This window comes from Struthio camelus, chromosome 18, assembly GCF_040807025.1.
Source record: "Struthio camelus isolate bStrCam1 chromosome 18, bStrCam1.hap1, whole genome shotgun sequence".
In the NCBI taxonomy this organism is placed as follows: Eukaryota; Metazoa; Chordata; class Aves; order Struthioniformes; family Struthionidae; genus Struthio; species Struthio camelus.
Window position 1 is genome coordinate 15,435,235 of NC_090959.1, and position 13,725 is coordinate 15,448,959.

General features: G+C 52.8%; 2 protein-coding genes across 8 annotated transcripts in view; both read left to right on the forward strand.

Moving 5' to 3' along the window:
* Positions 1–13,725, forward strand: part of ADRM1 (ADRM1 26S proteasome ubiquitin receptor) — a 122,586-nt gene that overhangs the window by 59,568 nt on the left and 49,293 nt on the right. The window lies entirely within an intron of this gene.
* The window catches only part of OSBPL2 (oxysterol binding protein like 2), a 43,881-nt gene continuing 41,654 nt past the window's right edge, over positions 11,499–13,725 (forward strand). Inside the window, exon 1 of one of the 7 annotated variants that reach the window (XM_068912162.1) lies at positions 11,499–11,584. The gene's annotated coding sequence lies outside the window, so the exon portion shown is untranslated. Of the gene's footprint in view, positions 11,651–11,859; positions 12,176–13,184; positions 13,405–13,725 lie in introns of those variants that run through there. The other 6 variants (XM_068912161.1, XM_068912159.1, XM_068912165.1 and 3 more) reach the window with 6 other exon arrangements.

Below are 13,725 nucleotides of genomic sequence, written 5' to 3' on the forward strand. Positions count from 1 at the left end.
TGACAGGAGGGAGACGAAGCATTTAGGAAGCATCAGCTCCCCGCAGGCAAAGCTGCAACGACGCTCAGCGTGTTTCTGCCCGTGGTGGTGAAAACGTGGCTGAAACGCGTCCCCGTGGGGTTTACACTCGCTTCGGGCTGCCGAGGAAGACAGTTGTAGTGAAACAAGGGCAGCTTTGGCCTCTAGACGAGCTGGTAATTTGGACTCAGAGTCACGCAGAGGGGAGCAGGGTGGCGCAAGGGAACAGGAGCGGCGCCGGCGAGGAGCCGAAACCCCGGGCAGATCCGTTTATTGGTGCGGCTTGCAGTAAACAGTATTTTAGCAACAAAATGAGTTTCAGCGCCTAGCCTGGTGCTGCCGTGCAGCCTGCCCGCGCCGGGCGGGCTCACGGGAAAGGCAGCGGACGCGGCACCTGGAGGAGCGTCAGCTGCCTTCGGGACTGTCCACATCGAATCACACAGTTTTTGAAAAGACACTTAATAATTCCCCACGCCAAAACGCGTCACGTCCAGCCCGTGCTGCTTGCGGTGCCCCGCTGGCGGGTCCCGCTTGCTTGCAAGCAGGCTGGGAGCAGCCGGGCAGTGAGTCTCAGCCACGTTTCATGTGATCGTTGGTGTTTAAGAACATTATGGCGTTGTTTTAAAGCACTTCACCAGTTTCTGCATTTGCATGTACAGCAACGGGCTCGTGCATTTGCAGGCGTCGACATTCAAATGCGTTGCGTGATCTGCCAAGCATGTCGCAGCCCTTTTTTGTGCACCGGCGCCCGCTGGCAGGACTTCCCACCCAGCTTAATTGTGCAAAGTGCACGGTATTTTGAAAAACGGATCCGACATGGATACTCTGTAGAGAGCAAGAAGTGAAAGCTTTCCGGAAACACACGGGTTGCCGTTTAGAGCAGCTAGACTTCAAGAAGTTTCAGCGAGTTATGGGACCTCTCGAAAACATCCCACAGTTTTGCTTCAATTCCGTTATCTTGATTAAGATTTTTTTTTTTTTAATGATAGTGATTTTAGCAGCTCTAAGCAGATGAAGCCAAACTGTCCTCGCCTGCCCGGGCGACGGAGCCCCGCCGGAGCAGAGCGGTGCCGGGGTCTGACGAGCAGGGCTGGCGGGTTTCGGCGCGTGTGCTTCAAACAGCCTCTCCTTGGCTCTCCCGGTCGCGTTTGCGGGCCGCCGAGCGGCAGGCTCGGGGCAAGCATCCGGCCCGGGGAAACGCAGCGCAAGGACTATGACGGCAGAGGACCGTGTCGGTAATCGCTCGGCTGCAATTAGCTGCCATTGTGCGCTCTGCCGGCTCTTCCTGCCTTCTCTCTCCAGCATCGAGTGGGAAAAATATTTAATTGTAACCCTGGTCGGCCTACGTCATTATCTGCAAGCCGAGCAGATCAAGTAAGCCTGCCTTGGGCGGACACGGGAGAGAGTACCTTCCCCAGGGCAGCGGGCACAGCTGAGGAAGGCGCAGAGGCAGGACGCCAGCGGCAGCAGCCCGCACGCTGCGCTCTGCGGCGCGGGAAGAGCAGCCTCGAGCGGGGCCGTCTCCGCTTCCCGAGCTCCGTGGTGGAGCACAGTCCCACGTCCCAAAGATCCCGAAGATCTCAAAGCTCCCCAAAGCGCTTCGCAAATCCGCTGCCAGCTTACGCTACCCCTGCGGCCCGGCAGACAGGGAGGAGGGAGGGTTGCAGCGCGGTGGCTACCAGAAGGCCATTTCTGAAACGTGCCTGGTCGGCCCGTCCCGTGGGTGGCCGTTGCGCGCTGACATACAGACAGCGTGTACAGGCGTTCGCCGGGCCGTTTCCTTGAAACAGGGGAAAAGAGGCGGCAGGGCGGCCGCCGGCGCCGGCGGAGGCCCGCGGACGGGTGCTCGCCCTCCCCTCTCGGTGGACGCCAGCCCCTCGGCGTCGCGAGCGCCCGCACGAAGCCGGGGAGGGACGAAGCGGCTGCGGCAGCGGGAAGGTGAAATCGTGGGGCGCCGGCGGGAGGCAGACGGACCCCTGGACACCGGGCGATGCCGCGACGGCGGCAAGGCGGTCAGCGCTGCGCACCAAATCGTGCGAGCGCCGGCTCGGAGAACAGATATTCCAGCCAAAAAGGAGACCAGAAAAAGAAAGAAATCTGCCTTTGGCTTCTGAGTCATCGCTTCGCGCTCAGGATTTGGTCCGCTGTGTGTCCAGAATAATTATTAAGCAAGTTCTGATAGAATTTTTATTTATCCGGCCTCAAAAGGGAAGAGAAGAATCCTTAACAGTAGATTAGATCAAAAAAGCATAATTTATTTTTCAATAAGTGCTTTAGATGTAAGATCAATGGCTTGAGGTCGATTGATAGGAGCTGTTTGCAAAGACCTTAGATCTAATTGCACTCAGGCAATCACATGGACTTTTCTTTGACTAATACGAGACACCATCCCTCTTGTGCAGACGGGGCAGGTACCATCAAATAGCAATACTTTGCATTGGAGAGTTGCTCAGCAACTGCCCCATATTTTTTGCTGAGTTGTCCCTGAGTGCAGCATCCTTTCTCTTTGATCTTTGTGCAATTTGTGTTGCTGCTACGTCTCACCAAAAAAAAAAAAAAGACAACACTTTAAAAGAATTGCTCCTCCATTTGCCACAATCTTTTTTTCAAGTGCAGCTGAAGCCTGATGACAGCAGGGAAATCAGCGCATTTCACTGCAGAGGGAAGGAAGTTAAGGTCCACCTGCTCCGCTGGACCCTTTCGGGGGGATCTGGGGAACCCGGGCTCTGACGGAGGGTTAGCCCCAGCTTCTCTACGTGGTACAAACATGATATGCAGATGCACAATAACGGTGCTTAGCTCTTGCCTCTGAGCTGCCAAACAGCCAAATTTGGGGCTGGCCAGCTGGGCAGATGAGCCAGATTAGCGACCCTGTTTTGGCAGCATTTGATTAAGAAACGGGATAGGGCAATTTGTCCAGGGAAGACAATGCCAGAGCTGGGATTTCTCCCTCCACTGCAGCCCTCAGGCAGGGAATCACAAGGCAGGTTGTGGCAGGGAAAGAGCGTCCCGTCTCGCAAACGGAGTATGAGCCCTGCCTCGGTGGAGATAAAGGCCTTCGCATGCAGCAAAACGTGGCCTGTCCCTGAAGAGTCCTCTCCAGTCGCGTTTGTGCCCGCGTTTCCCAAGCTCTAGCGGGGAGGGTGAGCCCCAGCGCCGGCAGCCCGGGGACGCCCCACGGCCCCACACCTAAAACATCCCGTCCCCACAATACAGGAAGCCCGGAGAAGAACGTAGCTCGGGAATGTAAATGTCATTTGCAAAGGTGAGTCAGGAGCCTTTTTCCTGAAATCTCTAGACATCAGAGTTGTAAAACAGCTGTCGGCCACATGGACTGAAACTGGAACGATTCAGCAAAGATCAGCGGAGCCGCCGCCGGAGGGGACGCGCCAGCTCCCGAACCGGGTTACATCCTAGCTGGAGGGTGGCATCAAGGGAAATGAGCAATTTCACCACTTCCCCTCGGTCTCAGAGCAACCGCGTTAGGCAACCAGCTACCCGGGCCCCAGCTGCAGAACCACAAGCGGGGGGAAAACTTCCTTTTTGCGCTCTTTTCCCGGGGGTGGGGGACCGAAAGCAGCTGGTTTGTTCTGCTGGTGTTGGACCAGGCACCACACAGACGTCTGAAAAACGTGTCCTGAAACTTTTAATGCAAATCAACTCCAAAAGCAACAGAACGAAGCAATTTCCATTTCTACGTCTAGTAAAAATCAGAGCTTGAAAGGCCTAAAAATAGACTTTTCTTGCCTGAGGAATTCTAGCCAAGCCTTGTAACTTGTGGTATTAGAGGTTATTGCATTCATAATTTAAATGTCGGATGGGTATAAAATTACTCGTGTGGGAGTTATTCAATTTCTGGTAAGTACATTTACATTAAATAGCGGCTGCATGTACAAAAGATAGGAAAAAGCCTTTCTGCTTCTGTCTGCCCGAGGCAGTAGGAACACGTGCAGCCTTACATGGCGCGTCGCTGTGAGCAGATGAGTCTTTCTTTCCCACCGAAAACCTGACAGAGTTGACCATGGCTGGAAGGGAAGTCGTGTCTCCTCTGACCCAGGGCATTGGGCCTCGCTGAACTAATTCCTCCCGGGGCTGGAAGGACGTCCCGTGTTGAGCTGAGCACCGCCGGGGACGGCGGCTGCTCGAGCACCAGTGTCCAGCTGCTGCATTTTGTCGTCCCAGTTCCCACGAAAGGCAGGTTTTAGGGATACGGTTCCCAGGCTCACGTTTCTGGGGATGAAACCTCTTCCGCTGCTGCCTGCCCGACTTTCCGGCCGCCTGGCGTGCTCGGTTTCGGCCGTGCTCGTGTAGGGCCGTCCGCTCCGGCGCCGCGCCGTCCCGCCGGCGGGTCAGGGTTACTAGGACGCTTGCTCGCCAGACTTCCTGGGGTTTCGGCTTTTGTTTGTTCTTTTTTTTAAGGCTGTTTTAATTCAGACGCCGCAAGCCTCATAATGAACGACGTCCTGGGCAACGAGAAGTTTCCTGCAAGTTGGGTCTTCTGGGGCGTCATCCAGAGCAGCAAGCGCCAGGGCTGAGCCAAGCTGGACGCGGGCAGCCGGCGAGGAGCCCTCGCTACGGGGAAGGGAGGGAGAGCACCTGCAAAGTCGGGCACAGGAGCCCGGCGAGCATCCCTTTTGCATGGAAACGGGGACGAGGAGGGATTTTCGTGTGCTTTCGCTGGCGGGGTGGGAGAACCGCAAATGCAACCGATGTGCCGCGATCGCTAGAGACTTCCGATTTGGCAGTTAGCTCCGTCGAGGTAACAAACCCCGCTCTTCCCCAGTGCCCAGCCTGAGTCTATCTTACTTTTCAGTTACCAAATACACACACAGGGTAATCAAAATGATTAACGATGCTTTAATACCTGCAGTAGTACTGTCCCGTCCTCCACAAGAGAGCCCTTTCTTCACTTCTGACAGCCATTCTTCCGCCTAATAACTTGTTTTCTCACATTTTGTGAAAGGGCTCCCTTAGACAAAAATAATGCTGGACATGTAAGACATCATTGTGAATATCAATGAAGGGTTTTCTTTTTCCTTCTGCCCTCGGTTCCTTCTCTGGGCTAAAAGCAAAGGCAGCGAGCTGGAGCGGACACAGAGGCGGAGGGGGAGGCACGCCGCTTTGCCCGCGGTCGGGCAGCGCTCCTACGGCAGGGCTTCAGATCTGCAGCCAAACTTCCCAGCTCACACGGGGGCCGGATTTGATTTTCCTGCTCACGCTCGAGTATTCTGCCTGGTTTATGACTTGCTTTTGGGGAACGTCACGACGAGACCCTTTTCATACTTCCTTTTTCAAATCGCTCTTGCAGGATTGGTATCGTTTGTCTCGGGAAATTTTGGATGATAATTTTCTCGCACAGGAGACACTGAAGCAACATGAAATTAATCTGGGTCTTAGTTTTGATGGATGTGCGTGAGTTAGTCGCTACTACTTAGTTTGTTCTAGTGGTTGCCTAAGGACCAGTGGTTTTACATTCGGCACAGGAGACTGTCCCAGCAAGTAATATGTCCATATAAGTATTTGTTTGGATCAAAGGCACTAATTTGCCCAAGCTAAAGGAAATTACAAGCCAAACTGATTTGGGACAGCCTGCAGTGTATGAAGAAAAGTGCTTACAGGCTGCTGTACTGAGGTCTTTCTGCAGGTGTTACTGGCAAGTACCCTACCACAAGTGGTACCATTAAAATCTAGGGATTTTTAACAAAATTGCAGAGCTGAACTGGCCGGAGTCTGCTCCCGGGTCTGCGCGTGCCTGAGCTGTCCTGCTGCGCCGGCAGGAGGGGGCAGCCCGGGTGCCAGGGCAGCCGAGCCGGCCCGTGCGGCCCCGAGGTGACACCCAGCTGTCCTCAGAAACACATGGAAAATACACGGAAATGGTTCGCGCATGCCAGAGGAAACACTTCTCTGCTGCTCCGTCTACAAAGCGGAGAGGGAGCTGGTGCTGATTTGGGGAGACACAGTGCTACCAAATTAATAGTAGCTAATTCAGTAAATCACTTACATTAATGAAATTAATTTACCCAACGATAGCAACACATCCATATTACTCGTAATATGTTTGACTTTCTGACTTAGCAGGGCGACTCTCCCGTGGACAACGTCCCTCTTGGCACAGACTGGGAAAGAGCATCCCTTCTTCCCGTCCCGGGCGCACCCATCCCGGCCGCCGCTCGTGACGGTGATGGCCTGGAGACGGAGATAGGTTGCCAAGGAAGCGCTCACACAGGGTAGCTCTTATTCACACGTCAACAGCTCTAATTAGCTTCTCTTGACTTAAATTTCCAGAAAGAAAACACTGTACGAGCTGTTGACTTAATCTCTGATGTAAGTACTGCCATCCATAGATAGACGTTGGGGTCGAAGCGTAGGCGGGTGACTTGCCAGGCTGCTGCACATGTCGCTAAAACCCAGACATGGTAATTAATCCTAAATAAGACACTCTTGTGGCCAAGTTTGGCAAATAAACCTCTAATAGGATGTAAAGTATCACTGATTGCTGGTACATGAACTGGCGGTAGCATGATGGCTCATGGGCACCGGGAGAATAGAGCGACTGCGGATTTGCTGCTGGAGCAGCAACAGGCAACGCGCACCGGTGCCCGGCTCTCCACCGGCAGCAGGTTTCTGAACGTCAGGGCTCCTGTGTCCTCCGATGGTGCTTCCCAAATCCTGCACAGATGTCTGGGGCGTTAGAGTTGGGAGTCAAACTCGTCCGTCCCAACACACCCCGCTATGGAGATGTAAGAAAACTATGGTCTTTCAGCCCAGGGAGGGACGTGGATCCGACCTCGTTGCGCTCCCCAGTTTCAGCGCAGAGCACAACCCCCCGTTCGTCTCCACGCGGCTCCCGGAGCCGGCGCTTCCTGCGCCAAAATTCGTATCTGGAACTAGAAGAGAGTAACATTTGGGAGAAAGCATGCTTTTTAAGGAGCTTTCCTGCTCACTGTGAAAAGCCCCTTGTCTATTCAGGCTCCAGCTTGTACACTTTTAAAACCCTGACTAGGTAGACTTTCAAAACCTTATTTTACGCTGCAGAGAAATGGCTCGGACCTGAGCTGCCGTGACGGTGGGCAGCTCCGAGAGAAATTATCGCTGGAGCGGAGGAAGCAGTCTGTTGGGCATCTTCCTTTACGTGCCATTACAAAGAACATGCTTATTCAGCCTTTTAACAGACTGGCTACTTCTATCTACTTGTGCAGCTTTTGCCTTATTATTTATGGATTCCTCTTTCTCTTGAATTGCTTTTCTTCAAGATTCTGGTTAAAATTCATGCGCTTTCAGTGTTACCATCTGCTTCACTAAAGCCTTATCACTGTTACTATTGTCTGATTTTTAATGTCTTTTTTATATTAAACAGATTTCTATGACACAATACTTATTCGCTATACCTTCCTTTTTTTTAGTGCCAGGAACTCAAAATACAATATTGCAGGCAACAGAATTTCGAATGTGTATCTTGCAAGACGGGATAGGCTATAGGAGGAAATCTTTATCGTTCAGATGATTGTGCGTGGGTGGAGGGAAGAGAGCACCATGCGCAATCCTGAAACTCAGATAAAATACTGGCATCCTGCAAACATTTGGATGCTGCACGTTTTGCACAGCGGTGCCTGGCTTGCTGCTTGCTGAACGCAGCTGCCTCCGACTCGGGAAGTGGAAAAGCCCTCGACTGCAAGCTCTTTGGGGCCGAAAGTTTCTTTTTAGTCCCTGTTTGCCCAGCCTCCAGCACGGCGCGACACTAATATTGCCCGGGTGTGCCGCCTCGCTGCCGGAATAATCATGATTAATATTTAACAAGAAAACCGCACCGCTCCATAGAACAGGTTGTGCAAAAGGCAGTATCCGCCCGCGGCCGGGGGCAGAGCACGACGCCCGGGCTGGCGTCCGCCCCAGCCGGCCGAGCGCCCGCTGCCCGGCGAAAAGTACCCCGACGCCTATTGAGCAGGCGCGCGGGCACGCGGCGGGGCAGGCGCCCAGCTACAGGTGCTGCGACTCCAGCCGGGACAGGCTGCAGCGCTCGCGAAATACGTATTTTTGGTTTTGAAGCTCCCTGGCTGGGAGTTTTTGTCGGAAAAGAGCAGCCGGTGGCAGCGGTTAGCGCTTGGCCGCGCTTGCTGCGGCGGGAGCGGCGGCCTCGGTACGTCGCCTTACTTGGCGTAGGAGAGAAGAGGCGTTTGTCTCTGCTCCTATACAACTGGTGAAAGAGGACGGGTACTGTTGGTGGAACAGGCCGTGTTTTGAGGGATTCTCTCTAGATCACAGGATTCAACGTGGTCTGTTTCTCCACGTTGCCCTTCCCGGTTCTGTTGCAATTCAGGTTTGGTAAATCTGCTGCAGTGACAAGGTTTTCTTGGAACGGCTCTTTCGGCACATTGCATCGCCCCGCAGTACCTGAATAGCTGGCTTCCTTATAGGCAAGGCTGATAGTTACACCTCTGCCCGCCACACTTGCTCAATACTTTCCATTGTAAAACTCCATTTTAATTACTTTTAACATTGCAAAACTTTGGCCAGCGAGGCAAAATTTTCCATGCGATCTCCTGTTAAAGGCGCCACCTTGCTCCTCTCACTGCCAACCTGAGGGGGAGGCAGATGAAGATCTACGTTCTTGTCCCTGTCCAGGTTTTGGGTTTTGTTATTCTAGAGAGCAGAATATCCTGAATACTTAACAAAGGAAGAGCTTTTCAATTAGCCTTGTTTTCGTAAAGCATGGGCGTTTATCTCAAATGCCCAGGAAATGCCTTGGAGAAAGATTTTTGTGGCAGGCTCAGAACTTGCATGCCTTCAGTTAAGATCTGAAAAAGCTGCCACAAACTGAGTCTTCCTTGGTCATCTCACTGGCAGATTTCTCTTTCCGTGAGCCATTCAGAGAAGTCAGCCATATCCACTGCTTAATCATGACCAAGGCCTGTTCAGGCTTATTTGTGTGCAATACTTTTATGTTACCAAACACAGAGTCAGAAAATAATTTAAACACACGCTCAGTTTCTTTTTGTGAGCCTTTGCATAAGAGCTGCAATGGGAATATTTATGTGCTTATTATTAAGCATATAGGCTCACGTGCTGCTGACTCATGACTTATTGAAAAAAACAATCACCTTTCAGTGCAAATCAGGAAAATCTTAAAACCAGATTTGGAACGATGCAAACTATCCTCTCCTCCCAAACACTTCTATTGTTAAAAAATGAGTCCAACAATGCCTGCCCTCTAATTTACCCCGCATGAATGCAGGGGTAAAACAACACGTGGGTGCAGGACCAGTAGCAACAGGACCAACAGGAATCCTCAGAGCCAGCTGGGCCCCCACACAACATGCGTGAGAAAGTCCTCATGGACGTTTTATTTAACAACTTACATTTGTTGCGGAGTGAGGAGCATCATCACTGTTTATTCCTGTCTCTCATATGGTCAGCATGTGGCTGATGGCCACGAGCTGTGAGCCCATTTCGGAGTGAGCAATACTCCGGCATCGACACACGCTGCACCATGCAAAGCGTTTTGAGGATACCTGGAGGAGCCACGCAGCAAAGCCCGGTGCCGCTCTCCCACCCTTGGCACAGGTGAACCGTCCTCGCAGCCCCGCAGAGCGACTATGCCCCCACTGGCCTCACCGCCATCCCCCTGTTAAAAAGCTTTTGTAGTCTACTCTGATGAAAAAGTTTGACGCTGTGCAATTAACGTGCTAATTCCTATGTCTGCTTCGCACTGAGGAGCGTTCGGCAGCTTCGAAGAAGTCTTCTCATTCTGCACTGAGAAGAACAGTAGGAGAAGATCACTCTGGGGATAAATATTTCCGTGACTCATCCCCCTCCTTCACACCCTACGGTCCCTTATTCAGTCTCCAGCCTGTCAGTCCCGGGCGGGTTTTGTCCGCTCTCGTGCTAGCCCTTCCTGACATCCCGTATGATTTCCTGCTTAAGAGCATGTCCAAGTCTCCCTGGGCAAATGCAGCATCTTTGCGACGCGTGACGTACTTCATCCAGACTCGCTGGTTGTCTAGCTCCTCAGGACGGATGCCTGCTCTCTCCGTTGTGTATCTCATGAGGTATCTTGCTCTGCTTGCACTTGGTTTGCAATCTGTTTAGGTTTTTTTTTTTCCTTTCCTTTTAAAGTCCTGGTTGCTGGGTCCAGTGAGATTTCATTTGATTTAGCTTTCAGGGACAAAAAAGGAGGGAGGGAGGGAGACATTTGGGAGGAAAAGAGTTTCAAGTCTCTCCGATTGTGGGAAAAAAATTTAGAGCATGTGAAGGAAAGCACCTTGCAGACTCAGACATCAGAAGGTAAATAAAAAGAGCAGAACAGGTGTTACCTAAAAGCAATATTATGAGTCAAAGCCATTTTAAAGTCCTGAGTCACAGTTTTGATACTTGTATCAACCATCTACAGATACTCTCAATTGCTTTAGCATGTCAGTAGTTGCTCTGCAGTGAATGGGGCTATTACGAACTTGCAGCAAGTTAATTGTTATGTATAAACAAGTGCAAGTTCAGGGCAAGCGAAATAAAGGTGCCTGCCAGCTCCTCTCCAGGTAGGGTACCTCCCTTAACCTGTGAGCTAGCAACCCATTATTTTGCTGGCCATTTCTCTGGGATTTTGCCCCGTAGCCTGGTCAGAGCAGCAGCACATCACAGCACAACTGTGATGCCAGATGCACAGAAATCCTCGACACGCAGGTGCAGCCCTATTCAGGCTGAGGCCACCAGGCTCGCCAGAGGCTCCTCAGAGCCGCTCTGCTCGCGCACCACCCACGTGGCACGCACCAAGCTTGCGGCCCCAGCACAGGCCAGGCTGTGACTAGCGTATGCCAGCCGGCAAGACTCTCACTGGGAGACCCTGGGCAGGACATGCAGGAACGAACGAGCGATCTCAAAAATCGAGACGTTACATTCAGTGGCCTGGTGACAACACATGTTGTAGTCTACAGGCAACTCGTCTCAAACTCGGTAAGAATATTAAAAACATACATAATACTTGACACATAAACCGCCCAGGTGACCCCACTGCGCCAGGACACATCTACGACGTGACAGGCCTCACACCACTCCCACCACAAACCAACGTGCCAAGGGCACAAAGCCTGTGTTTTTCTAAATGCCAGACTAATAGGAGACCCTAGGCTCCACAGGTTATGGTGAAGCTAACTCACCCTCCAGGGTGGCTTATAACACAACTAGAAGACAAAACACGCAATCCAGGTAGGAGATGCAGCGGAAGGTGCGTCTCTGTGCCACGAAGGGCTCAGTGTCCCCTCCAAGACGGCCCCAGGTGTGGCGTGCTCCAGCCTTCGCCAGCCCGGGGGCTGCTGGTCCCCGTCCTCATCTGCATACTCCCGCCCCCGCGCGCCATTGGCCGCCCTTCTCCCCAGCGGTGGCGCGGCCGTGGGGCTGTGGGGCGGGGCGCCTCATTAGCATTCGCCCCGCCTCGGAACGGGCGGGGGCGCTGGTTAGCCGCTTCGATGGGCGGGAGAGGGGGCGCGGCCGCGCTCTGCGATTGGCGGAGCGGCGCGTCACTCCGCCGCGGCGAGGGCCGCACTTCCGCCTCGGTGTCAGCCGTGCCTGGACCGGAGTAGGGGGGGGGGACTGGGGGGGGGGGTGTTGCTGCAGCGGGGCCGTCGCGGGAGCGCGGTGCCAGGTGAGTGTCTGCCTGCGTGCCCCGGGCGCGGCGGCGGCGGCGGCGGGCTGCCCTGCGCTGCGGAGCCGCTCTCCTCCGCGGAGGGGGCTCGGCTCCCCCCACCTGCCGCAGCGGCGCCCCCGGCTGCGGGAAGGGCGGGAGCGCCGCCCCTCCTCAGCCCCGCCCGGGCCTCGCGCGGGTCCCCCTCCCCCGCGCGCGGCCGGCGGCGGCGGCCGTTAACGGCCGTTAACGGCTGCCCGTCAGCCGCTGCTCTGCCCAGCAGCCCCGCGGAGGGCGTCGCGCCGGGGGCAGGGGGGGGGCTCCCCCGGCCCTCCCCGCTCGCTTTGGGGTGTCGTGTCCTGTCCTGTCCTGTCCGGCCGGGGGCGGAGAGCGGCGCGGCCGGGGCAGGGCGGCTGCAGCCCGGCCGAGCCCCCCGGGCCTGGGCCGTGGCGCTGGAGGAGCGTAGCCAACCTGAGCGCTGCTGTCTCTTCCTGGAGAAGCAGGATCCCGGACCTGCTGGTTTGTTTTCTCAGGGCTCTGCGATGCGTAGGCTTATACAGCTGAATAAATAATATGTTGTTTGGAAATTATGCTTTTCCCTTCCCCCCTTCCCCCCCCTTTTTTTTTTTTAAGCAGAGGTGGCAGACCTTGAATGCCCTCAGCTGCGGGCCTGCGTAGCAAAACCCTCGCGCCAACTGTGGGGCTCCCACTGGGCAGCGAGGAAGGTAGGGTGGGCAGAAGGACGTTTCTGTGGTGAGCACGGCCCGTAAGGCAGCTGGGCTCTGTGAGTCCGAGCGTAGGGAGCTTCTCTTCTGGTTGCTTTTGGAACCAGGTAGTCTAGAGAGATGTCTGCAACACCCAGTTCCCGAGACGGATGTGTTGAGCTCAGCTCCAGTGTGATACAGAAGCCTCAAGGGGCTTTTTAGGCCGCAGCTAAAGCACAGGCAGCAGTTAGGATTTCTTTCAGCTTGTTTTTTGGTTACCCACTCAATGTTTCTCTTACAGAGCTCCTGAAAGGGAGACAAGCAAGATGAGGAAAAAAAGCAGCAAAAAAAGACTTTTTTTTTTTTTTTTTAAGTAACATGCTACCAGAACTTCTGCATGGTAACAAATGTATAAATTATGTTGCCATTTATTTAATTTGGATGTTAATCTTGTTTGTGCTATCTGTATGTTTTGACTCAGGACTCCCCTAGGAAAGGGTTTGATACTCTGCAATGCTTGCAGGCTGGAATTTGAGATGGGTGCCCAAAAGCACCTTCTTTTTATTGTGTCTGCCATAGGCTTGCATTTCCCCTCAGAAATACCCGCAAAAGCGTGTTCAATGCAATGCCTGTTACTTTCATTCACTGTTGGTTTTCTGAATTAAAATACATAGTCTTCACTTAAGCTTTTCAAAAGCAAAAATGAGAAAGAGAAGCTAATCTGCAGTGTAGATTAGCATTAGTGTATCACTGTTCTCATAGTGTTTTCTTTCTTTAAGCTTATCCATGTAGGTAGGAAAAATAAAAATTAATTCATCTTTTTAATTTCAACTTTTCCTTCAAAAGTTCAGTAACTCCACATTCACGTTGGTATGTGGGGGCAACCAAATGTATATTGTCTCACAAACCGTACTAGTATGCTGTGGGACCTCTAAAACCTGAGGGCAATTTCTGGAAGCAGCGACTTGGGCAACTTCCCAACATAAGGCACAGTACTGTGGAATGGATGTAGGAGAACTGGCTAAACTAGCACAGAAGCACAAGAAATTCCAAGCAGTGATTTTTCCCTAGGTATGTTTTCACTTAGTGTAAACATGGCTTTTTCTTCAAATAATTGTCAAGTTATGCAAAGGACTTTATAGTAGTATAATGGAAACTTTTTAGTTGTTGCCTCTTTGGGTTCCCAAAGTAAAATTGCAGTCTACAGCAGTTGCTAGTTAGATGAAAGTGTTCTGAATATAAAGCAGGTGGTAGACTGATCTACTTTCTTTCGACCATGTGTCAGAGAGTTGAGGGGTACCTAGGATAAGATCAGGAACAATTCTTAATATTTTTCTCCTTCACCAAGAGCACCTCATAATGAGCTTACAACTTCAAGAAGTGCTGAATAGA